Source organism: Salvelinus namaycush, chromosome 2 (assembly GCF_016432855.1).
Source record: "Salvelinus namaycush isolate Seneca chromosome 2, SaNama_1.0, whole genome shotgun sequence".
NCBI lineage: Eukaryota > Metazoa > Chordata > Actinopteri > Salmoniformes > Salmonidae > Salvelinus > Salvelinus namaycush.
In genome coordinates, this window is record NC_052308.1 from 37,622,532 (window position 1) to 37,648,252 (window position 25,721).

Sequence of the window (25,721 nt, forward strand, 5' to 3'; positions counted from 1 at the left end):
GAACCAAGCCCTGCGCGACACCAGTAGTGAGAGTCAGTGCTGCAGACACAGATCCTCTCCACGTCACCTGGTAAGAGCGGCCTGCCAGGTAGGATGCAATCCAAGAGTGTGCAGAGCCTGAGACGCCCAGCCCTGAGAGGGTGGAGAGGAGGATCTGGGGTCAAAGGTAGTAGAAAGAAGGATGAGAACAGAGGAGAGAGTCAGCTTTGGCAGTGCAGAGAGCCTCTGTGACACAGAAGAGAGCAGTCTCTGATGAGTGACCCGTCTTGAAGCCTGAATGGTTAGGGTCAAGAAGATTGTTCTAAAAAAGAGTCAGCATGCTCAAGTGTTTTGGAAAGAAAAGAATGAATGGATACCGGTCTGTAGTTTTTGACGTCAGAGGGGTCAAGTGTTGGTCTCTTGAGAAGGGGAGTGACTCCGGCAATTTTGAAGTCAGGGGGGGGATGAGGTGATGAGGGAAGTGAGGAATAGGAGAAGGTCTCCAGAAATGGTCTGGAGAAGGGAGAAGGGGATAGGGTGGAGCGGGCAGGTTGTTGGGAGGACGGATCTCACTAGTTGCAGGATTTCTGGAGAGAGAGGGGAGAAAGAGGGCAGGGCGTAGGGTAGTTCTGTGTGAGTGGGACCAGTGGACCCAATAGGCTGAATGAACGAGGAGCGGATGTCGTCCACCTACTTTTCAAAGTAGTTGACGAAATAATCTGCAGAGAGGGAGGGGTTGGAGGATTAAGAAGGGAGGAGAAGGTGGAAAAGAGTTTCCTAGGGTTAGAGGCAGAAGCTTGATATTTAGAGTGATAAAATGGGCTTTATCAGCAGATACAGAGGAAGAGAAGGTAGAGAGGAGGGAGTGAAAGGATGATAGGTCCTCCGGAAGTTTAGTTTTACTCCATTTTTGCTCAGCTGCCCATAGCCCTGTTCTGTAAGCTCGCAATGTATCACACAGCCATGGAACAGGAGTGGAGAGCCATGTTGGCTGGGAGGAAAAGGGGACAGTGCGAGTCATAGGATGTGGAAAGGGAGGAGAGTAGGGTCGAAGAGGCAGAGAAGGATTTAGCAGAATGGAGAGATGATAGGATAGAAGAGAAAGTTGTGCGAGAGAGAGAGTGAAGATTCTGATGGCGAATGACCATCTGCATAGGGGCTGAGTGGGTAAGGCTGGAGGAGAGGGAAGAAAAAAGGAAACAAAGTAGTGATCAGAGACCTGGAGGGGGGTTGCAGTGAGATTAGTAGGCAAACAGCCATTAGGAAAAAAGAGGTCAAGCGTATTGCCTGCCTTGTGAGTGGGAGGAGACTGGGAAAGGGTGAGGTTAAAAAAGGCAAGGAGGTGGAAAGAAAGAACTAGAAAGAAATGAATAGAAGGCAGACATTGAAGACGCCCAGTACAAAGAGCGGTGAGCCATCATCAGGAAATGAGTTTATCAAGGTGTCAAGCTCATTGAGGAACTCTCTAAGGGCACCTGGTGGGCGACAGATGACAACAATGTTAAGCTTGAGTGGACAAGTGACAGTGACAGCATGGAATTCAAATGAGGAGATGACAGGTGAGAGAAAATATCCACTTAGGAGAAATGAGTATCCTTATGTCACTACCACGATGACCAGATGCTTTTGGACTATGAGATAACATGTAGTCAGATGAAGAGAGAGCGGCTGGAGTAGTAGAGTTCTCTGGGGTGATCCATGTCTCTGTCAGGACCAAAAGTTCATCAGACTGAACATAGGCTGAGATTAACTGATCTGCAGTTCCAAACACTGCCGGAGACCAGCAATTCCACATGGGTTGTGAAATTCGAATTTCTAATTTGTACTAATGCCTTATAAAATGCACTACACGGTAAAAAACTATGGGTTGAGAATGATCCTTTCGTTTTATTAATTCCATTGCATGAAAGACTCTAATTTGACCAATTTCACTCCAATCTCTTACCCATTCAATGGGCATCATTCATTGGGCTACATATTGTGCAGGGGTAAAAGATGAGAACTACAGATGTCAGATCTGAATTTGATCACCCTGTTGTTGCAGGAAATTTCCTGCACAGCATTCAGACGTGATTTGCCCTAACTAAAAATATATAATCCCCTACAAAAAGACACATTAATTATAATCTACACAATAATTCACATTTCCTGTTGCTTCAGGATTATTTTCATGCTGCGAGAAACGGGTCAAATTAAGAACCCACATCGGTACATGTTTTGCATGTATTATCATTATATCATTACTCCTTCAATTCCTCTTTTGTTCCTCTTATCAATGTTAATGCTGTTGTCATGCATCAATAATTGATTTTATGAATGTTGTTCATCAATGTTGATGTTCCCGTGACTCTTCCTAAGTGATCAAACATACCATATTCAAAAGGCAGTAGTAGTTATGACATAAGAGTAATGACAACCCCTGCCATTGAAATATGGTGTGTCTCATGGGTTTTTCCAGGGTCATGCCAGTTGACGGTCATGACAGGTAGGTTGTCATTTAACTGATATGGTATGTTATGTCAGTCTAACAACAGCTTTATGAAGGCATTGCATGTGTTTGGCACTTGTTCTCTAATCTCTCGTGGACAGATGCACGTTGACGACAGACTGTGGGATGTGACAACTATAAAGGAATTGTCTTTCCGGTACACAGATTTTCCATAACTAATCATTTGGACAAATGATGATCTGCAGATGCTTCCATCTTTCGAATTTCAGAAGGGGAGGGGACATTTTGCCCATAGATTTGCCCCGAAACTGGCTGAGAGGTTCTATGGAGTGAGATTTGTTTCTTTATTCTGTAAATATGTCTAACAAAAGCTGTGTGTATATTCAACATAACTCACAAATAGAACTATGATTGGTGAATATATTAAAATATTTAGTAAATAGAACCACGATCCGTAAATATGTAGTTTTTTAAAGAAAATAAATTAAACCATAATCGGTGAATATGTAAACATATTTCACAAATGAAACCGTGATCCATATATGTATTCATCTTATATGACAAAATAATCTATGATCTGTAAATATGTTCAACATAGATCACAAATTTTAATACACCCAGTCACTACAAAGATACAGTGACTGTGTCGTGTCTTTGGCTATGCCGGATTCATTGCTATGACATGCTATCCTATAAAATACTTTCTCCGTAATTAATATCACCTGATTGAGCTAATCGGGTACATGTAATTAACTAGAGAGTCGGGCACCACGAAATAATATTTATAGAGCCGTTATCTTCCGAATAAACTCTTAAAGATTTAGCAATATTTTACATCAATAGCAGTCAACATCAATCGTCATCTTACTTCAGTCTCATATTCTGAAAGTTGTAAATTCTTGGTTATCTGCAAGAATCCTGGCTAACAAGTTGAATCAGCAATACAAAATTGGGTTTAATTATTTATTTACTAAATACCTAACTAATCACACAGAATCACACATACACAACTAAATCATAACTTGATTACAAATTGCCGTCATAAAGGAAAACGTCCCTAGCGGGCGGAACAGATATGACAGCTTGTTACACAAAGGAAAGGGGGCTGGGTTTTAGTGAAAGAGCGGGAGACTGGAACAGAGGCGAAGCTGTGCTATCGTAAATACAGTATCTTATGCATTCTAAATTACCGCCCATTTGGAAAAGGAAAATGCAATATATATTTACTCTGAGCTGCGCTTCAGTAGGTTGGTGGTAGATGGAAGACCGTGTTGCCAAACCGAGTCCTCTGTCCTTTGAAGAATGTCTCTGGTGGTCACTGGATACGTTGTAGTAACGTCGTTGTGTAGTAGACGGGATACTCTGACTGTCCTTCCTAACCTGCGTTTGTAGCAGCTGTTGCTAACTCAACGGCTAGGAGGTATCACTTCTGTAGTGAATACGAGTTCAAAGTTCATACCATTCACAACCAAAGCTCATGCTGATGTTGGCTTAGTTCTGTAGTTATTACCTGAACCATTCTGACATGGGATCGTCACCCTCATATCCTCGGAACAGGAAGTTATATTTTTGTCAATGGCTTATATAGGTGGAGGGAGAGGGGTGTGTCTGAAAAGTTTATTACCCATGTCTCTTCACAGGGGCGGGCCACTGGTTGAGCAGAGGCCCAAACTTATGAAAACCCAAATCTCTCATTTGGAAGCTAAAATTACATTTCATCTCTTCACAAATAATTTCATATTCAAACATTTGAATTAAACAACAATTCCATGTGAATCCGATACCTCTGATGTTTAGACTTTCCACAGTAGAGTTTATGTCATCCTATCATTGATGAGAGTGTCTGAGATGACAACCGAACTGACATAATATACCTTAAGTACCACCGCATATGTTCAGTTGGTCGGATTACCAGAATATAGTTCATTTCCCCCCAACTTCTGATGTTCCCAGAATCTCTATGTTAACCAAAGGGTTTTCTTATGTCACATCAGTATAGTAGGGAGAGGGAAAAAGGGGGAAAGAGGTATTTATGACTGTCATAAACCTACCCCCAGGCCAACGTCATGACAACTGGGTGTATTATCCTCCCTAACTCTGTTGCAAGAGAGAAAAGCAACCGCTCAGGGATTTCACCATTAGGCCAATGGTGGCTTTAAAACAGTTATAGAGGTTATCACCGTCCCTGGTCTCACATCTCCCTGGACTTCGTCACATGTCTCCCCCCGCCATCCTGACGGTAGTGGACCGGTTTTCCAAATCCACCCACTTCATTCCTCTCCCCAAGCTACCCTCTGCTAAAGAGACGGCCCAGCTCATGGTGCAGCACGTCTTCCGGTCTTCCTGGAAGGTGTTCTGCACGCTCATTGGGTCGTCGGCCAGCCTGTCCTCCGGGTTCCACCCTCAGTCCAACAGCCAGTCGGAGTGAGCCAACCAAGACCTGGAGACGACTCTTCGCTGCCTTATCTCTGCCAACCCCACCACCTGGAGCCAGCAACTCGAGTGGGTTGAATACGCCCGCAACACCCTTCCCTGCTCTGCCACTGGGCTCTCGCCTTTCGAGTGTTCCTTGGGGTATCAGCCCCCGCTCTTCCCGGAGCAAGAGGAAGAGGTCGGCATACCCTCGGCCAAGATGTTTGTCCACCGCGGTAGCCGTACCTGGAAGAGAGCCTGGTCGGACTCTTCTCAAGACCACCCCTCTGCTGTTTGTCTTCTGTTGCCCTGTACCCTCCGTATTCATCCCACTGTTCATGTGTCTAGGATTAAACCTATGTCTCACAGCCCTTTGTCTCGTGTTTCCAGAAGAACTGCAACGCTGCTGGATTTTTCACACTCAACCGTTTCCAGTGTGTATCAAGAATGGTCGACTACCCTAAGGACATCCAGCCAACTAAACAGAACTGGGGGAAGCATTGGAGTCAACATGGGTCAGCATCCCTTCAGAATGTCTCCAACACCTTGTAGAGTCCATGCCCCGACGACTTGAGGCTGTTCTGATGTCTCTTTTACTCTTTCTCTCGCTAAATGTCCTTCTAACTCCTCTTACTCCCACAATCTGTGTGCATCACTGTCTCGCTCTCTCTCTCCTCCCCTACTTCCTCTCTCTGCTTCACGTGTTGTTATTGTAAGGTAGTGATTGCCAGGAGGCCTTGATGGGTACTAGATTTATTCACTCTGTGTCCTGCTTGCCTCCTCATAATGCCTTCTAAACGTAGCTTCCTTGGAGAGAGAGAAAGTGAGAGCGAGAGAGTGATATTAGACTGCTCCATCCCTCACAGTCCTCACAGTCATAGCCCCTGAAAGAACACACTCTGTGAGATAATTTATCACTACAGAACTGACAGCAAGTGATACCCATCAGTATGATCTGGACTTGTCCTCCATGTTATACTGTATGCCTTACATAAGCCTTTAAAGCCACACTCTTCAATCTCTACCTCCACCCACAGTGAGCCCATAATATATGTGTTTGTAAACTGAGTGGTGGGACTTCTTGACAAATATAACTGCGTCAGAGTTATTTAAATTCAGTGTGAACTGCCCCCTTGTTTTGGTTTTGGTTCAATAACTAATTTGCTGAATTTGCCAAGACCCACCCCTCACTTTACAGTTTACAATTTATGGCTCGCTGTGGGTGGGAGAACATTGAGGAGTGTGGCTTTTAAGCAGGGTAAACCAATAATTACATATGGTAAAATGATGTAGATGATAATGAACATACAGTGCCTTTAGAAAGTATTGACATCCCTAGACTTTTTCAACATTTTGTTGTATTACACCCTGAATTTAAAATGTATTAAATTGAGAATTTTTTTGTCACTGACCTACACACAATACCCCATATGTCAAAGTCAAATTATGTTTTTAGAAATGTTTACAATTTTTTTTTTAATGAAAAGCTGAAATGTCTTAACTCAATAAGTATTCAACCCCTTTGTTATGGCAAGCCTAAATAATAATAATACCAAGATGGCGTAGCAGTCAGATGTCTTTTTGTCCTCGTCTTGTCGTGTCCCATGTATATATCTTTTATATGTTTTCTATATATTTATTCTTCACATATATTTTTTATATTTTTCTTAATTAACCTCAACTGCAACATACTCTCCTGCATTCCGCCTCTGGTATGAATCTGCTATTTCTTTATCTCTGAACCTGAACCCTCAACAGAGCTAGCCAGCAAACTAGCTACTAGCTAGTAGCCAGCTAGCAACTGCTAGCGGTCATTCACTACCATTAGCGCGAACAACTCTCGCCAGTCTCCACAGTGCGACTCAAACCAGAGCAAATTAGACTTTTCTTTTTTTTTCATATCTCCGGATTCCTACCGCAAGCTCTGAACCTTTTCACCTGGATCATCGCAGCTAGGTAGCTGCTCTCTGAGTGGCCACTCCTGGCTAACATCTCGAAGCAAGATGCCTGGAGCTAGCCATGCTAGGCCCATCTCCCGGCTAGCCGAAGAGGTCCATCGGCCACTCCTTGGGCTACAATACCTATTTTGCCAATTGGCCTGGACCCCCGCCGACCCTTCACGACTGGAAACTGACATAATTCACCAGAGGGGGTTTAACAACTGGCTCTTCCGTCGTGATGTCCCCTGAATGCCCATATGCTAGCCTGCTAGCCGCGGCCCACCAGCTGTCTAGAGCAAATCGGACTGTTAGCTTAAGAGGCCAATCGGATAAATTCTTTGGACACTATACCTATTCTGCCAATTGGCCTGGACCCCTTTTACCACACGAAGCCCTGCTGATCAACGACGACTGGTCTGCAGACGTAACAGCATGAGGTGGCTACAATAGACTTTCTTCCATCGTGACGTCCCTCTAAGGACCTTCTGCTAGCTTGCTAGCCCCGGTCCGCTAGCTGCCTGAATCACCGTGTCTCCGGCCCGAGCCACTCACTGGACCCCTATGATTACTCGGCTATCAATTCCTCTCCCTAATGTCAATATGCCTTGTCCATTGCTGTTTTGGTTAGTAATTATTGCCTTATTTCACTGTAGAGCCTCTAGCCCTGCTCAATACACCTTAGTTAACCCTTAAATTCCACCTCCCACACATGCGGTGACCTCACCTGGTTAAAATTATGTTTCGAGAGACAATATCTCTCTCATCGTCACTCAGTGCATAGGTTTACCTCCACTGTATTCACGTCCTACCATACCTTTGTCTGTACATTATGCCTTGAATCTATTCTACCATGCCCAGAAGCCTGCTCCTTTTACTCTCTGTTCCGAACGTACTAGACGACCAGTTCTGTTAGCCTTTAGCCGTACCCTTATCCTACACCTCCTCTGTTCCTCTGGTGATGTAAAGGTTAATCCAGGACCTGCAGTGCCTAGCTCCACTCCCATTCCCCAGGCGCTCTCATTTGTTGACTTCTGCAACCGTAAAAGCCTTGGTTTCATGCATGTTAACATTAGAAGCCTCCTCCCTAAGTTTGTTTTATTCACTGCCTTAGCACACTCTACCAACCCGGATGTCCTAGCTGTGTCTGAATCCTGGCTTAGGAAGACCACCAAAAACCCTGACATTTCCATCCCTAACTATAACATAGCCCATCTGTAAATAGCCCATCCAACTACCTCATCCCCATACTGTTATCTATTTTATTTATTTTGCTCCTTTGCACCTCAGTATCTCTACTTGTACACTCACCTTCTGCACATCTATCACTCCAGTGTTTAATTGCTATATTGTAATTATTTCGCCACTATGGCTTATTTATTGCCTTACCTCCGTTATCCTACTTCATTTGCACACACTGTATATAGACTTTTTCTATTGTATTATTGAATGTATGTTTGTTTATTCCATGTGTAACTCTGTGTTGTTGTCTGTGTTGCACTGCCTTGCTTTATCTTGGCCAGGTCGCAGTTGTAAATGAGAACTTCTCAACTAGCCTACCTGGTTAAATAAAGGTGAAATAAAATAAAAGATAAGTTCAGGAGTAAAAATGTACCTTATGTTTCACAATTTTTATGAATTCACTGAGGAGGATGGTCCTTACCTTCCTCCATTGATTTTGACATCCTGCCCTGGGTCGTCACTAGTTACCATGGCAACAAAGTCATAAACTCCACCTAATTTTAGTTTTCATTCATTTTTACGATATAGCCAATTTTGACTTTGTGGCTGTGCTGTCTATTGGAAACCCCTGCCATGACGTCATCACACTGAACCTTTGCTCTACGACCCCCACAAGCTTCAAGGGACTCCTCTGGAGAGAGTAGTCTGAAGTCTGTACCATGTATCAACTTCTGTGTGTAGCATGTGAATGGCTTTTATCCTCTTGCGTTATAGCGGTAGAGACCTCGCTAGTCTCGTTAGCACATTTTCTAACACGTCTCCCCCAGAAATTAATCGAGCATCTGATAGAATTACATAAGCCTTTAGTTCTGGGTGTTTGCGATTACTTATTCTCAGACAGTCTCTAGATTTCTGTGAATGGCGTTTGGTGTTCTGTCACTTTGCCAATGCTCCCTGGTGAGTGAGACTGACTGTGGGAACTCTCCCTCCCTCCCTCACTCCCTCTTCCCGCTCTGTGTTTGTGAAGGTTGGAATGGAAAAGCATTGGACCTGCAGGGCATTTTCTTTTATATATTAGATGTCAAGCTTCAGATAAAGACTCAATCCACTTGGTAAACACTGACAGTTGCTACAGAGGATATTTTGTCTGTGAAATGGAGAAAAAAAAGAAAGAGGGAAAGAAAGAGAGAGCAGCAAACTCAATTCTTTTTTTAATATAACTTTGGCCTGCTGGTGTATTCGGTTTGAATTGAAAAGCGAAATGTAGGGATGAGATTTATTTGCCTGAACCAAAGTTGCTGTAGCTGTAAAAACACCTGCACTTAGGTCTTGATTAGATACATTAAACGTATCTAAGCTATAGCTCAGCAGGCTATCACAGTCTTGTAGCATGCAGTAGACCTGGGTTTGAACCTTGTTGGTGACGTTGGTGACATAACTTGTTCATTACATTTGCCATAGGTAATACTGCCATTGTATACTGTGGTTATGTCTTGTATTTCATTAGTAAATAATAAGAATATAAAATGCTTAATGCTATACAGAAATGCTTAGTGCAATAGCTACCCTGAAACAAGGCCTTACAGTAGTCCAAACCTCTTTCCTGCATGCATCTTTCTTTCGACACAAAAAACACCACTGGTGTGTGTGGCCAAAGAGCTCTCTTTTCATGTCATCCAACAAATGTAAATGCCTGGTTCTGTGGTCAGATGGCATGAAAAATACAGCTCTTTGGCCATGCACACCAGTGGCAGGTTTTCCGTCGAAAGAAAGATGCATATGCAGAAAAGGGAAAGGGGATACTTAGTCAGTTCTACAGCTGAATGCATTCAACCGAAATGTGTCTTCCTCATCTAACCCAACCCCTCTGAATCAGAGAGGTGCAGAGTGCTGCCTTAATCGACGTCATTGGCACCCAGGGAGCAGTTGCTGTTGGGGGTAAACTGCCTTGCTCAAGGGCAGAACGGCAGATTTTTCCACCTTGCCGGCTTGGGGATTCGAACAAGCGACCTTTCGGCTAGGCTACTTGCCACCCCAAACCTACTGTAAAATATGGTGTGTATCTTTGATGTTACGGGGCTATTTTTCTTCCATTGGTCCTGGGATCCTTGGGTCAACAGCATCATTAACTTTACCCAGTACCAGGACATTTTTGCCAAAAACCTCGTTGCCTCTTCTAGGAGGATGAAACTTGTCCGCAAGTGGATGTTCCAGCAGGACACAAACACCAAGCACACATCAAAATCAACAAATAAATGGTTTATTGACCACAATATCAGCATTTTGCAATGGCCATCTCAGTTTCTGGACTTGAACCCCATTGAAAACTTGTGGTTTGAATTGAAGAGGGCAGTTCATACACATAGACAAAGGATATCAAGGATCTGGAAAGATTCTTTATGGAGGAATATTCTAAGGTCCCTCCCAATGTGTTCTCTAATCTCATAAAACATTTTTTTTAAAGGCTCAGTGCCGTTAGCCTCGCATGGTGAGGTATTGAAAGGTATTGAAAACAAAACAATATTTTGGACCCCTATCTTTTTGAGAAAAAAAGTATTGTTTGTTAAACAGAAACTCTTTCTCTGAGCAATTGTATTACTATAAAATAATATACATTTCCATATTTTTAAGCATACAATATAGCTCAATTTTTGTATTATTTATTAGTCTTTTAGACAGTATTTTTTGCTCATCATTAACAAGGGTGCCAATAATTTTGGACCTGACTCTACCGTGCATCATTAAAGCTGTTTATGACAGCATTAAAATCATGAAAATAGAATGTGTGTGTGGTGTGTGTGTGTGTGTGTGTGTGTGTGTGTGTGTGTGTGTGTGTGTGTGTGTGTGTGTGTGTGTGTGTGTGTGTGTGTGTGTGTGTGTGTGTGTGTGTGTGTGTGTGTGTGTGTGTGTGTGTGTAAAATAAAGAGAGAGACAGAGACAGAGAAAGATAGAGGAAAAGAGAGGGGGGATTTCTTGGATGTGCGAGATTCAGTACGCAAAATACTTTTTTTATGCAAATCCAGCTGTATTTCATGACAGCCCGTGATAAAACCCTATTGTGTTTAATGATATGCTTTGTGAATGTGCATGAGTGAAGACGGAATTGAAACCGGGGGGCTGCACATTGCCTGTGGAGGTAAGGGGGAGGAGAGGGGTTCTTTAGGCAAGGGGGTGACTGGTGATTGGAGTCGGTAATTTAGCTACTTCTGATACAGCAAATGGAGCTTTAAGAAATACTCTAGCACCATTGCAACAGCTCTCAATATTCTGTTGAATCAGCTTTGGAAGTTCCTTTTTTACCTGGATTACTGAAGTAAGGTATGTGCTGTATGCAGAACATGTATTATTCAAATGGCTCAGCTGAAAACTTTCTTATACTCTTTTCTCTTCTTCGGGCATTTGTCCCTCATTCACATTCAGATGTTTCAGAAACTCATGCTTCAATTTCTTACATTTACTGCTAATGCATTCATTTATTGAGTGGCTGTCTTTACCATGGGGTAAAGACCATGGTAACGGGATTACGCTTTGACTCAGGTTTTTCACTCTAGCCCTTTCCTGCAGTCATTGACCAAAAGCACCCTCTTTGGCCCCATGGATGGAATGTTACGAATAGTAACAAGTGACAAAAATCTGGTGTTTCTATGTCAATCGGTTTTGTTATATTTCAGTCTTCTGTGTACACTACCGTTCAAAAGTTTGGGGTCACTTAGAAATGTCCTTGTTTTGAAAGAAAAGCACATTTTTTGTCCATTAAAATAACATCAAATTGATCAGAAATACAGTGTAGACATTGATAATGTTGTAATTGACTATAGTACCCGCAAAACACCAGTCTCAACGCCAACAGTGGAGGAAACTCCGGGATGCTGGCCGTCTAGACAGAGTTGCAAAGAAAAAGCCATATCTCAGACTGGCCAATACAAATAAAAGATTAAGATGGGCAAAGGAACTCTGCCTAGAAGGCCAGCATCCCGGAGTCGCCAATTTCACTGTTGACGTTGAGACTGGTGTTTTGCGGGTACTATTTAATGAAGTTGCCAGTTGAGGACTTGCAAGGCGTCTGTTTCTCAAACCAGACACTCGAATGTACTTGTCCTCTTGCTCAGTGCAAGAGGACCCACTCCCACTCCCACTCCTCTTTCTATTCTGGTTAGAACCAGTTTGCGCTGTTCCTAGAAGGGAGTAGTACACAGCATTGTACGAGATCTTCAGTTTCTTGGCAATTTCTCGCATGGAATAGCAATCCTTTCTCAGAACAAGAATAGACTGATGAGTTTCTGAAGAAAGTTATTTGTTTCTGGCCATTTTGAGCCTGTAATCAAACTCACAAATGCTGATGCTCCAGAAACTCAACTCGTATAAAGGAGGCTAGTTGTATTGCTTCTTTCTTCGTTGTGTGGCAAGTTTGAATTTGTTCCCAAACACATTTATTTTTTATTTTTTATAATGATCTCAGTTTAGTAGTTATTTTCAGCAGCCCTCAGTCAATTTGCATGCTAATGCGAATGTCCAGGGTATTTAGCAACAAGATCAACTTTGTTAGAACCATCTGAACCAAAGATGGTGGATTGTTAGACTGAGACCAAAACCAGAGATACACTGGAAAGTTTTATGCTACAGGTGTAGGATCTTAATTTGAATAGTATCTCACATTAGAAAAATTATTGTTTCTGAGGAAGCAGCCTTGTATTTATTCATTTTTTAAATACTTTTGTAGGCTTTTTTAATGGTATTCAATGTGCAAAAATTGTAGCGCAACAGTCTTTAGCACAAAAACTTGATAAAAGTAATCTGACAGAAGTAAATTAATCCACAAACAAAATATATCTTAAATGACCATGTTTTCACAAATTTGATTATATAATCATCAAGCCCATTCAAAAGATTCTGGGAAATGATATGTACGTAAACCGAAAGAGGTGCTTACTTTTACAGGGTTTTATGGTGTGGATGATTATTAATGGAGATTTCTATAGGGGTTGATACATTTTCTGTTAGGGAAAATCAAATCTGACATTTTTAAGTGGAAATTACAATCTTTGTAAACCTTTTTAAATAAACCTAGATACACTGAAAGCTTACATTTCCATTTGGATTCTTGGACATTGTGGGAACATACAGTTGAAGTCGGAAGTTTACATACACTTAGGTTGGAGCCATTAAAACTCGATTTTCAACCACTCCACAAATTTCTTGTTAACAAACTATCGTTTTGGCAGGATTGGATATCTACTTTGTGCATGACACAAATAATTTTTCCAACAATTGTTTAGAGACAGATAATTTCACTTATAATTCACTGTATGACAATTAGAGTGGGTCAGAAGTTTACATACACTAAGTTGACTGTGCCTTTAAACAGCTTGGAAAATTCCAGAAAATTATGTCATGGCTTTAGAAGCTTCTGGTAGGCTAATTGACATCATTTGAGTCAATTGGAGGTGTACCTGTGGATGGGAACATTTATGCTTAGGTTGCAGGGAGGATCTCAGATGGTTTGACTCTGGTTCCTTTAAGGTTTTCCTGGGAGGTTTTATTAACGTTCTGAGAATAGAAATGTTAAGTTATTTGGAGTTTTTTTTAAATAACTTCCATAAAATGTTTACTGAATGTTTCAATAAGACTTTTGATAACACTGCTAGATTATTTTGGATACACTTTTTTGAACTCCAAGCACAAGTAGGACACATGGAAAATAATTTCTTTAAACATATATTTTTTATTGTGACAGCATCAGTGAGATTTAAACCTATAATATTCTGTTGTTTATCCATGGAATTATTCCACTGCGCCATGAGGATGGAACTAGCATGCCATGTTTTTTTACGCATACAAAGCTGTTAATTTTTGTATATTCAAACAGACCCCATTTCAAAGCAAACAATCACTAATTAAGATTAGGTGTGCCCAATTAGTGGGCATGGCCAACACACCTGAACAAAGTTAACAAGATAGAGGATAGAGTATTGTTGATGCTGAGAACGGAATGTATATGTTTTTAAATAACATTCTTATAACTTTCTCTGAATGTTACTAAAGTTTTCTTGTGGTTTTTATGTAATGTTTTCTTAACTCTCTCAGAACAATTTGAGAACATGACTTTAAATAGAACTATGTGGAAACCTGTAGGAAAAGTTTTTCTTGAAGTACAGAAGAACGTTTTTTTTTAAAGTTCTCTGAACTACACTGAGTGTACAAAAAAAATCATAATATTGAGTTGCACCCCAATTCGCCTTTATAACAGCCTCAATTCGTCGGGGCATGGACAACAAGGTGTCAAAAGCCCATGTTTTTGTTGACTCCAATGCTTTCCACAGTTGTGTCAAGTTGGCTGGATGTTCTTTGAGTGGTGGACCATTCTTGATACACACGGGAAACTGTTGAGCATGAACAATCCAGCAGCGTTGCTTATCTTGACACACTCAAACCGGTGCATTCCCAATGTCAAACGATTTGTAGAACGTTCCTAGAACATTACCAATATTTAAATGAAATGTAACCATGTTTGAACTTTTAGGAAACGTTCCGATAAAGTAGTGAAATACCAAGAAAATATATTTTTTTTTGTTAGTTCCTTAAATATGCTAAGAATGTTTTAAAACTGAGCAACTATCCTGCACCGTTCCCAGAAAGTGGTGGGAAGGTCGGATGCAAAATATCCATAAGACAACCACGCTTTCACCAAGCTCTAAGAAACATATGGTTCTTAGAATGTTATGAGCTTGCTGGGGTCATTTTATACAGTACATTTTCATTTGAACCATAATTGGGAGTGGCATAGTCATAATAGCAGGTTAGCTTAATGATCAGTAAGGTTTTTCCTTAAGATCAATAGAGAATAGATACCAGCGATTAATGCTCCCGCTGTTTTATTGTGCAACGTTTCGACACGGTTTCTTTTTGTACCCAGCACCTGCAAGTTATTGGATGTGCACATACACTACATTTGCAACAAGTTCCTCACCCATGAACCACCTCTCCCATAGGAGCACCACAGGGTGGTGTGGGGCTTTTAGTTTGTTGTAGTGTTCACCAGGGCTGACCGCATGTTCACTGACCTTTTGCATTTCTTGGCAAAGCAGGTCATGTCATATTGAGCTCAAACATGTATCCTCATCAATTGACGCACACCACACACACACACACACCACACACACACACACACACACACACACACACACACACACACACACACACACACACACACACACACACACACACACACACACACACACACTCATATTCCAACACTTTTGTTTGTCAAATGCAGCTGCTCACAAAATGCACACCATTGCTGAACGGTGTGACAAAATCAGCTGAGAGTGAACCTTGGACATGTGGAAAGGAGCATTAATCCTCATTAGGCTTAATATCTCACAGAGATAGAGATAGCTGCTTATTGAAGATGTTTGATTACATCTTTCTCTCTATGGTATTATTGCATTGAGATTGACTTCAACGCACAGGAGACCACCTCTTTTTCATTGTGAGATCACATTTCTGTACATGTTCTATAATTTTCTCAATGTCATCAAGTGAGCAAAGCTAATTTCCTTTCTTACTGACAATGTATTACGATATTCCCCCAACCTAAAATCAGTGATGCATTTGGCACAGTTAAACAATAGTTTTTGGTCAGTGTACCATTACGGCCCTGTTTGGCCTGGGTGCGGTTCAGGGGTGAGACCATCCAGGTGGAATCAGAACAAACAAGCTGTCAAAGACAGTCACATCTCCCAATGCGAAACCTGCGAAGCTAGGCCTCATAAAGCTGTCCATCATGTGTAAGGGCCAGTGTCTGGGCCTGGAGGGCCACGTCAGTGAGAGAGAGGCAGTGCGATCGCTGCGTGAGTTGTTTCACATGAGAGAAAACAAGACATCCTCTCAGGACTCTTACTCATTCAAGTCACTTACATGTACGTTAGCTAATGTGGACAAACATTCTGAGTTATTTTCATTTCCACAATAAGATTAACAAAACCCTAGTGACACGTAACGGTGTTCCAGGTCATCTTCATTGCAGTCGCCCTGCACATATCAGATTTCACAGTGTCTAAACAGTTTAACTGATTTTCTTAGTATAATTGTATTGGTTCATTCAATACAACCTTGTTTACTACAAAAAGAGCAAACGTTATTTGGAAGCTTAGTTTAAAATTTTACTCTGAACAAAACTATAGTACTGCACTCTTAAAATTCTATGAGGCAGCGTCCTTCTCAGGCTGATGTTTACTTGCGACAGAAACACGTTCTTATTTTAATCCCCTCTATTTGAATGACAGGATCATTTTTTGTGGTTGGAAAACTTTGCAGATAAGTATCATTATCTTCTTTACCATCACTCGAACTCCAGGTTATTGAATATCCCAGTGGAGGAGAAAAACTAATTACAAAACGTGTCTGGCAAAGAGAGTTATCTTAAAGATAGCCTGCAGTGCAGCCACATTTTAGCCATTCAGGTTTTTTTTGTGCAACACTAATTACATTTTTGTACAAATAGAGAAAATTGTTCCTCAAACCTGTTGCAGAAGTAATGCATTTGATAAACACTATTTACGTTAGCCTAAACTCATTAGGGTGCTATGCTCCTACATTTTGGATAAAAGTCCGGTTTTGTTTTGACGTAGGTAGAGAATTTACTGACATTACTTTTGTTATGATGACCACATAAACTTTGGTAAAAATGAAATGGTGTGTGTACCTGGAGTGCATGTACCTGGAGTGCATGTTCCTGCCTTATTAAAGGGGTTGCTACTGTACTCATTAGATAATGATTTGGGTGAGACTGGGATATCAACTCATTGCAAACATACCAGTCAATTGTTGTATTTGATAAAATGTTCAATACACACCAAGTGGCACTACATCATTACAAAATGATTCAATGTCCTACCACATATTCAAAATGCTCTTTGAGATCCCGAAATAAAACACTCCGATAATACCTGTTCTATTTCAAATACTTTCGATGTCTCACTATGGAATACACCTAGGGGGCATGTCACAAGCTCCAAGCATCCAATCACACAGCATCTGTTGGAGACAGACAGGTCGAGTGGCAAATGAGGTGAGCTCCTCTCCTCTGTAAAGGGAGCCACTCGCCCGCCAACTGGTCATTCTCGCCTCTCTTCCTTGCGGAAGTGACCACGTTCACAAAACGGTCTCCTCAGCACGACTACATACCTCCCTTCCTACTGAGCTGTTCTCAGGCAAACCATGAAGTAAATGCTGCCAAACGTAGGATCTCAGCTCCTGTTGGTAGTTGAGTACTGGTGAGTACTGGCCGAAAGGAAAGTTTTGCTTCGAGTAGAATGCACTTTCTGCTCGTTCAGTCTCTGGTTTTAGCTAGCGTCACAAGGTTAGCTACCAAGACTGGGTTGGCCCTTGCTGCAAGGCTTCAGCTAACTCGATTAGCACAAGCAAAGTTGGCCAAAGTAAGGCTTTAGCCAACTTTGCTAGCTGCAAAGCTATCTGACCACACTAACAAAAGGCTAGCTCCCTCCGCAAGGCTTTAGCTGACCTGGCTAGTTAGCTTCAAAACAAGCTAACCACACTAAAAAAGGGCTAGCTCCCACCGCAAAGCTAACCTGTCTAGCTATCTACAAAGCAAACTAACCACACCAGAATTACACCTGCAATACGGCACTATTGCTAGCTCTCTTCTCTCATCTAGATCAAACCTACATTTACTCGACCAACTGGCTAGCCTCACAACTCTACATTTGTGGGAGAATAGTTACCCGAAGTCGAACTGCCCACACACGGTTCCCTCCCGGCCAGCAATATGCTAGCTACAGCACACCTTAGCCATAAGGCAGCTGCTAGCTAGCTCATACATTACTAGCTTCATATAGAGTTCACACTGTGCTAACACTAGCTAGCATTAGCCACAAGGCTTCTAACTAGCTAGCTTATGGTGGCTAGCTCACTGGAAAGTAAGTTAACAACACTAGCATTCCTACCTGCACATATGGTGGAATAAGCGTGTCTAACTTGGAAACGAGTACCCTACCTACCCAGACGATAGTATTGCTAGCTCCCTTCTCTCATTTAGTACAACCTGTGTTCACTTGTTTTTGTTCAATAGACAGATTTGTTTAGCCTCACGGGATTACGGTCGTGGAAGATTTTCAGCCGGAATTCAAACAACGCACCCCCTTGTTGTTCCATTCGGCTAGCACTGTGCTAAGCTATAGCTTACCCTTAGCCTCATGAGGTGGTTACTAGCTAGCTAACACTAGCACTAGCCTCACGGCTATAGCATTAATACAGTACTCACTTCAGCTAGCCATTAGCCACGAAACTTCTAATGTGCTGGCTCACACCTGTGAAGGCTAATTCACGGCAATGCTGAAAAGTCAGCTACTACTGGCCGCCTTGCTTCTTTTGTTTAGTACACCTAACACTCACTTGTTTTCAGCTACACCTCATGGTACTATGGTCAAAAGAATCAAGATTGTAGAAACAACTCTATTCATATGGTTGTTTTATGCTAACTTGGTATTAGTTAGCAAAGCCATTAGCCAAATAGGTGAACACTAGCTAGTTAAGCTTTCAAACGAGTTTGGTGTTGTAAGGGTTTACCGTGTACATAAGCCATGCTACTAGTCCGCACGACTAGCACCAGCGAGCTAATCAGTCTAGGTATTGTTAGATTAGCTCTCGTATTTAGTTTGCTTAGTGCTTAATAACTGAGCCGGCCCCACTACGAGACGGCATGAAACAGGCAAGCTGACGGATCAAGGCTGGCTGTACCACTGCTATCTTGGCTCTCTAGCATAGTTCATGTAATGTTCAGTCGTTTTTGTGCTAACTTACCCAAGTGCCCTCCAAGTTAACTTCCCTTTAGCGGGATCATTTTCGTAAACAACCGCTGAATTGCAGAGCGCCAAATTCAAAAGAAATACTAAAAATATTTATAATCATGAAATCACAAGTGAAATATACCAAAACACAGCTTAGCTTGTTGTTAATCCACCTATCATGTCAGATTTTGAAAATATGCTTTACAGCGAAAGCAATCCAAGCGTTTGTGAGTTTATCAATCACTAGACAAAACAGTAAGAACAGCTAACCGCTTGGTCACGAAAGTCAGAAAAGCATTCAAATTAATCGCTTACCTTTGATGATCTTCGGATGTTTGCACTCACGAGACTCCCAGTTACACAATTTTTTTTATTTTTGTTCGATAAAGATTCGTTTTATAACCAAAAAACGCCATTTGATTTGCGCGTTATGTTCAGAAAACCACAGGCTCGTTCCGGTCCTGAAGGGCAGACGAAAATTCCCAAAAATATCCGTAATGTTCGTAGAAACATGTCAAACGTTTTTTATAATCAATCCTCAGGTTGTTTTTAACATACATAATCGATCATATTTCAACCGGACGGTAAAATATTCAATACTACAGAGAAAGAAAATGTTGAGCTACAACTCTCGGGCGCATGAACTAATCAAAGGACACCTGACGCGTTTTGATAAATCTCGCTAATTTTTCAAAATAAAAGCTTGAAACTATGTCGAAAGCCTGGTCACAGCCTGAGGAAGCCATTGGGAAAGGAATCTGGTTGATACCCCTTTAAATGGAGGAGGGGCAGGCAATGGAACAGGGATTTTTCCAAATAAAAGGCACTTCCGGGTTGGAGTTCATCAGGTTTTCGCCTGCAAAATCAGTTCTGTTATACTCACAGACAATATTTTGACAGTTTTGAAAACTTTAGAGTGTTTTCTATCCTAATCTGTCAATTATATGCATATTCTAGCATCTGGGCCTGAGAAATAATCCGTTTACCTTGGGAACGTTATTTTTCCAAACATAAAAATAGTGCCCCCTTGCTGAAAGAGGTTAAAACTCTCCCCTTAGCCCCTTTTGAGGTTCAAAACGAGGCTGGACGAGTACATGTTAGTCACCAACAAGCACTGTCCTCACTCCGTGCCTAACAGCACTGTGCCTCCATAAATACATCACTCTCTGTCTCATTGCAACCAGGAGCACAGAGCTGTGTTATTCAGATAAAAGTGATTCTCTTTTAAGTCACCAGAGGATGCCACCACAGAACCTATGTTGACCACGAGTCATCAGGATTGTGGACAGCTCTTTCTCATAGCGGAGAATTGATGTGCAAGGGTTGTCTACTATTACGAAGGGATACAAGCTTCAGTTCGTTATGAAAACACCCATTTCCTAGTGGGTTCAATTTTCAATAAATCTAAATCACATTTTATTTGTCACATGCTTCGTAAACAACAGCTGTAGACTAACATGCTTTCTGCAGCCGATTTGGGTAAGACCTTTAACTTCTTATGGCTGCAAGCCCGACGTCGGTACACTTATGACAACAGCCAGCTCAAGTGCAGGGCGCGAAATTCAAAATATATTTTTTTTAAATATTTAACTTTCACACATTAACAAGTCCAATACAGCATATGAAAAGTACACATCTTGTGAATCCAGCCAACATGTCCGATTTTTAAAATGTTTTACAGGGAAGACACAATATGTAAATCTATTAGCTAACCACGTTAGCAAAAGACACCACTTTTTTTACTCCACCAGTTTTTTACTCCATCAGTAGCTATCACAAATTCGACCAAATAAAGATATAAATAGCCACTAACCAAGAAACAACTTCATCAGATGACAGTCTGATAACATATTTATTGTATAGCATATGTTTTGTTAGAAAAATGTGCATATTTCAGGTATAAATCATAGTTTACATTGCAGCTACAATCAGAAATTGCACCGAAAGCAGCCATAAAACTTACAGACACCAACGTCAAATACCTAATTACTCATCATAAAACATTTCTGAAAAATACATAGTGTACAGCAATTGAAAGACAGGCATCTTGTGATTCCAGCCAATATTTCCGATTTATTAAGTGTTTTACAGCGAAAACAAAATGTAGCGTTATATTAGCTTAGCACAATAGCCAGAAACACTTGGGCGCCGACGACTAGTTCACATCTACGACAGATATATGAAATAGCATCATAAAATGTTTCTTACTTTTGCTGATCTTCCATCAGAATGTTGAACAAGGTGTCCTTTGTCCAGAACAGTCGTTGTTTGGATTTAGAACGGCAACTTTCCCTCTTCATTTAGCACGCGCACTAGCCAAGTGGCACGGATCTCTCCATTGTCAACAAAGTCAGAGAACGGAACACGGCAAAACTCCCGAAAAAATGTCAATAATCTGATTAACTTCTTGCGACTACAGGGGGTGCTGTTCCGAATTAGCATTTTGTCGTCTCCAAATTAAACTGCCTAGTACTCAATTCTTGCTCGTACAATATGCATATTATTAATTCTATTGGATAGAAAACACTTTCTAGTTTCATACAACGTTGGAATTATGTCTGTGGGTGACCCAGAACTCTTTCTACAGCGAAATCCATGACAGACAGTGAAAGGTCTGAGAGCGAAGCTCTGGTGTCAGATCAGTTTTTAAGGTCTCTGTGTATCCTATGGAACGACACGAACTGCACCCGCCTTCCCCTGGATGTCAGTAACCAATGAGAAGTGGAATGGGCCTTCTACGTAGCTCTCAGAGTTTATAAAAGACCAAGGAGTGAGAGTAGCCCTCCTTTCGACGCTCGCCCTTACGCAGGAAGGGACCTCCGGATGCCATTTTCAAAGGCTCGGTTATCAACGTGAAATGTATCCGTCTGTAATTTAATTCGATATAGGAGTTAGAAACATCATAAGGTAGTTAATTTAAACCGTTTTATAGCAATTTATATCCGTTTAGTGCGATTTTGATGCATTTCTATGTGATGCTCTATGAAGCACCGGGCACGTTTCGGGGTCCCGGTCGAACGTTAGCGGGCATTTCGACGGACAAAGGACATCTTTCGACCAAAAGAAGATTAGACCCAAGAAAGAATACATTGCCCAAGAATCTGATGGAAAATCACCTCATAGTAAGTAATATTTAATATGATAAATCGTTGTTCTGTCGAAATATTTTAAACGCATATTTCGCCATCTTGTTTTCTATCCCTTCGCTTGGCGAACCCTGTATTGCACAGTAAGGATAATTTTAGAAATGTAAATCAGCGATTGCATTAAGAACTAATTTGTCTTTCGATTCCTGTCAACCCTGTATTTTTTAGTCAAGTATATGATTAGCTATTGATTAAACTAGATCACTCTGAAAGATGGCGACCGACTTTTCCATGCTGGTTTTGCTACCATCTTCATTGTATAACCACGGTTTTTTATGGCTAAATATGCACATTTTCGAACAAACAATATATGTATGTTGTAATATGATGTTACAGGAGTGTCAACGGAAGAATTCTGAGAAGGTTAGTGAAAAAATTAATATCTTTTGGCGATGATTACGTTATCGCTCTCTTTGGCTTGAATTGATGCTCTGGTATTGTTTGCACATGTGGTATGCTAACTTATCGATTTATTGTGTTTTCGCTGTAAAACGCTTAGAAAATCTGAAATATTGTCTGAAATCACAAGATCTGTGTCTTTCCATTGCTATGCTTTGTCTATTTTTATGAAATGTTTTATGATGAGTAAATTGGTCATACACGTTGCTCTCTCTAGTAATTCTAGTCCAGTTGTGACTGTGGGTGCAATTGTAAACTGTGATTTCTACCTGAAATATGCACATTTTTCTAACAAAACCTATCCTATACCATAAATATGTTATCAGACTGTCATCTGAGGAGGTTTTTTCTTGGTTAGTGGCTATCAATATCTTAGTTTAGCCGAATTGGTGATAGCTACTGGTGGAGAGAGAAAATGGTGGACAAAGGAAAAATGGTGTATTTTGCTAACGTGGTTAGCTAATAGATTTACATATTGTGTCTTCCCTGTAAAACATTTTAAAAAACAGAAATGATGGGGTTATTCACAAGATCTGTATCTTTCATCTGGTGTCTTGGACTTGTGATTTAATGATATTTAGATGCTACTATTTAATTGTGACGCTATGCTAGCTATGCTAATCAGTGTGGGGGGGGTGGGGGGTGATCCCGGATCCGGGATTGAGGTTCGGTAAAGGTTAAACTATTTTGAAAAAACATACTTTACGATGATATGGTCACATGTATCAAATAAAATCAGAGCCGGAGATAGTAGCCGTCCATAACGGCAGCTAAACAGAAGGCAATCCCACTGTCCACCTCGCGCTCCCAAGAGTACCGGAAATGAGGGACACGTCATACAAAGAGCTTGTATTCCAATTCAGACCAAGATAAACACTAAATTTCTTCTCTCACAGCCTCTTGACATCCAGGGGAAGGTCTATGAAGTGCACGTAGACTCTTACGTATCATGCCCATGTATAGGCAGGAAGAAGAACAGAGCCTCGATTTCAGACTTTCCACTTCCTGGTCAGGAAGTTTGTGCCAAATGAGTTCTGTTTGACTCACAGATATAATTCAAACGGTTTTAGAAACTAGAGAGTGTTTTCTATCCAATAGTAATAATAATATGCATATTGTACGAGCAAGAATTCAGTACGAGGCCGTTTGAAATGGGCACCTTTAATCAGAGCTACTCAATACTGCCCCTGCAGCCATAAAAAGTTAAACAGGTCAACATTCACAAGGCCGCAGGGCCAGACAGGTTACCAGGACGTGTGCTCCGAAAATGCACTGACAAACTGGCAAGTTTCTTCACTGACATTTTCAACCTCTCCCTGTCTGAGTCTGTAATACCAACATGTTTCAAGCAGACCACCATAGTCTCTGTACCCAAGAACACTAAGGTAACCTGCCTAAATGACTATCGACTCATAGCACTCACGTCTGTAGCCATGAAGTGCTTTGAAAGGCTGGTTATGGCTCACATCAACACCATTATCCCAGAAACCCTAGACCCACTCCAATTTGTATACCACCCCAACAGATCCACAGATGATGCAATCTCCATTGCGCTCCACACTGCCCTTTCACACCTGGACAAAAGGAACCACCTGTCTATGGTGTTGAACAGCTCAGCGTTCAACACCATAGTGTCCTCAAAGCTCATCACTAAGCTAAGGACCCTGGGATTAGATTCTTCCCTCTGCAACTGGACCCTGGACTTCGTGATGGGCTGCCCCCAGGTGATAAGGGTAGGTAACAACACATCCGCCATGATGATCCTCAACACGGGGGCCTCTCAGGGGTGCGTGCTCAGTCCCCTCCTGTACTCCCTGTTCACTCATGACTGCACGGCCAGGCACGACTCCGACACCGTCATTAAATTTGCAGATGACGCAACAGTGGTAGGCCTGATCACCGACAACGACGAGACAGCCTATAGGGAGGAGGTCAGAGACCTGACCGTGTGGTTCAAGGGCAACCACCTCTCCCTCAACGTGATCAAAACAAAAGAGATGATTGTGGACTACAGGAAAAGGAGGACTGAGCATGCCCCTATGTGGTACCGGAGCGCCAAGTCTAGCTCCAAGAGGCTTCTAAACAGCTTTTACCCCCAGGCCATAAGACCCTTGAACATCTAATCAAATGGCTACCCCAGACTATTTGCATAGCCCCTCCCCCTCTTTTACACTGCTGCTACTCTCTGTTATGTCGATGTGCAGGTGTATGAGGTAATTGAGGTAGCTATGTACATATAGGTAGGGGTAAAGTGACTAGGCAAAAGGATAGATAATAGACAGTAGCAGCAGTGTGTGTGTGTGTTTGTGTTTTGTGCTGTAAGTATGTGGGTAGACTCCAGTGTGTGTGTGCATAGAGTCAGTGCAAGGGTCAATGCAGGCAGTCCGGGTAGCCATTTGATTAGCTATTTAGCAGTCTTGTTTAGCAGTCTTATGGCTTAGGGGTAGCTGTTCAGTGTTCTGTTGATTCCAGAGTTGGTGTGCTGGTACCGTTTGCTGTGCGGTAGCAAAGAGAAAAGGCTATGGCATGACAATTTTTGTGGCCTTCCTCTGACACCGCCTGGTGTAGAGATCCTGGATGGCAGGGAGCTCGGCCCAGTGGAAATAGGTATGGCTATATAGTGTCACCGAGCGGGGCTTTTGCACCAGAAAACTGCCAATGGAATGTCGAACAGTGTCAACCGGTGTAGCTAAAAGTAAGAAGGAAACATGCTGTTAACCAGATGTCCTAATCCTAAGAAAAATATTAGCTATGTGTCTTGTCTGTCTTGGCCCAAGCCCAGAGGGGACTGTTATTAAAGAGCAAAGTAGTAATACTTCTCTTTCTAACCCGCTTTACCGTCTACCCTTCTACACCTGCAAAGCGAGTGAGAGGGTTGCACATACTTTGCCCCAGGGTCCTCCTACAGTAGGTACCTAGGTAGCCAAACCCCGCCTTCGTGGATAGGGACAGCGGCAACTGTGTTGTCATGCCCTGGAGCTTCTCTTCCCATTTTACAAAAGTAGAGAGTTTCCACCATTCGTGTCCAGCATGCACCAGGCGTAATTGCTTGGATGAAAGCACGAGTATTGTGCTAGAGTGACAACTAATGACTTTCTTGAGATAGTGGAGATTGTTGTATTGGAAAATATAATAGCAAGGGCTACAGCCCGGAAGATCTCATTCCATCAGAGGTATGGTTACCTTTTGGGCACTGTTATAAGGCATATCCTTATGGGAGATTTGTGCTATGGCATGTTGGGCCACAAGCTCATATTTTTATTAGGTCTTTACTGACTGGATGTCACTGTACCATGGTTGGGCATACTCTCTGCCTGACGACTCAAACTGAATTCTTCCGTGCTCTACGTTCGCTAAATAATTCAGCCTGAGAGTCCCATTGTTGAAGTTGTTTGTGGTGACACCAAAA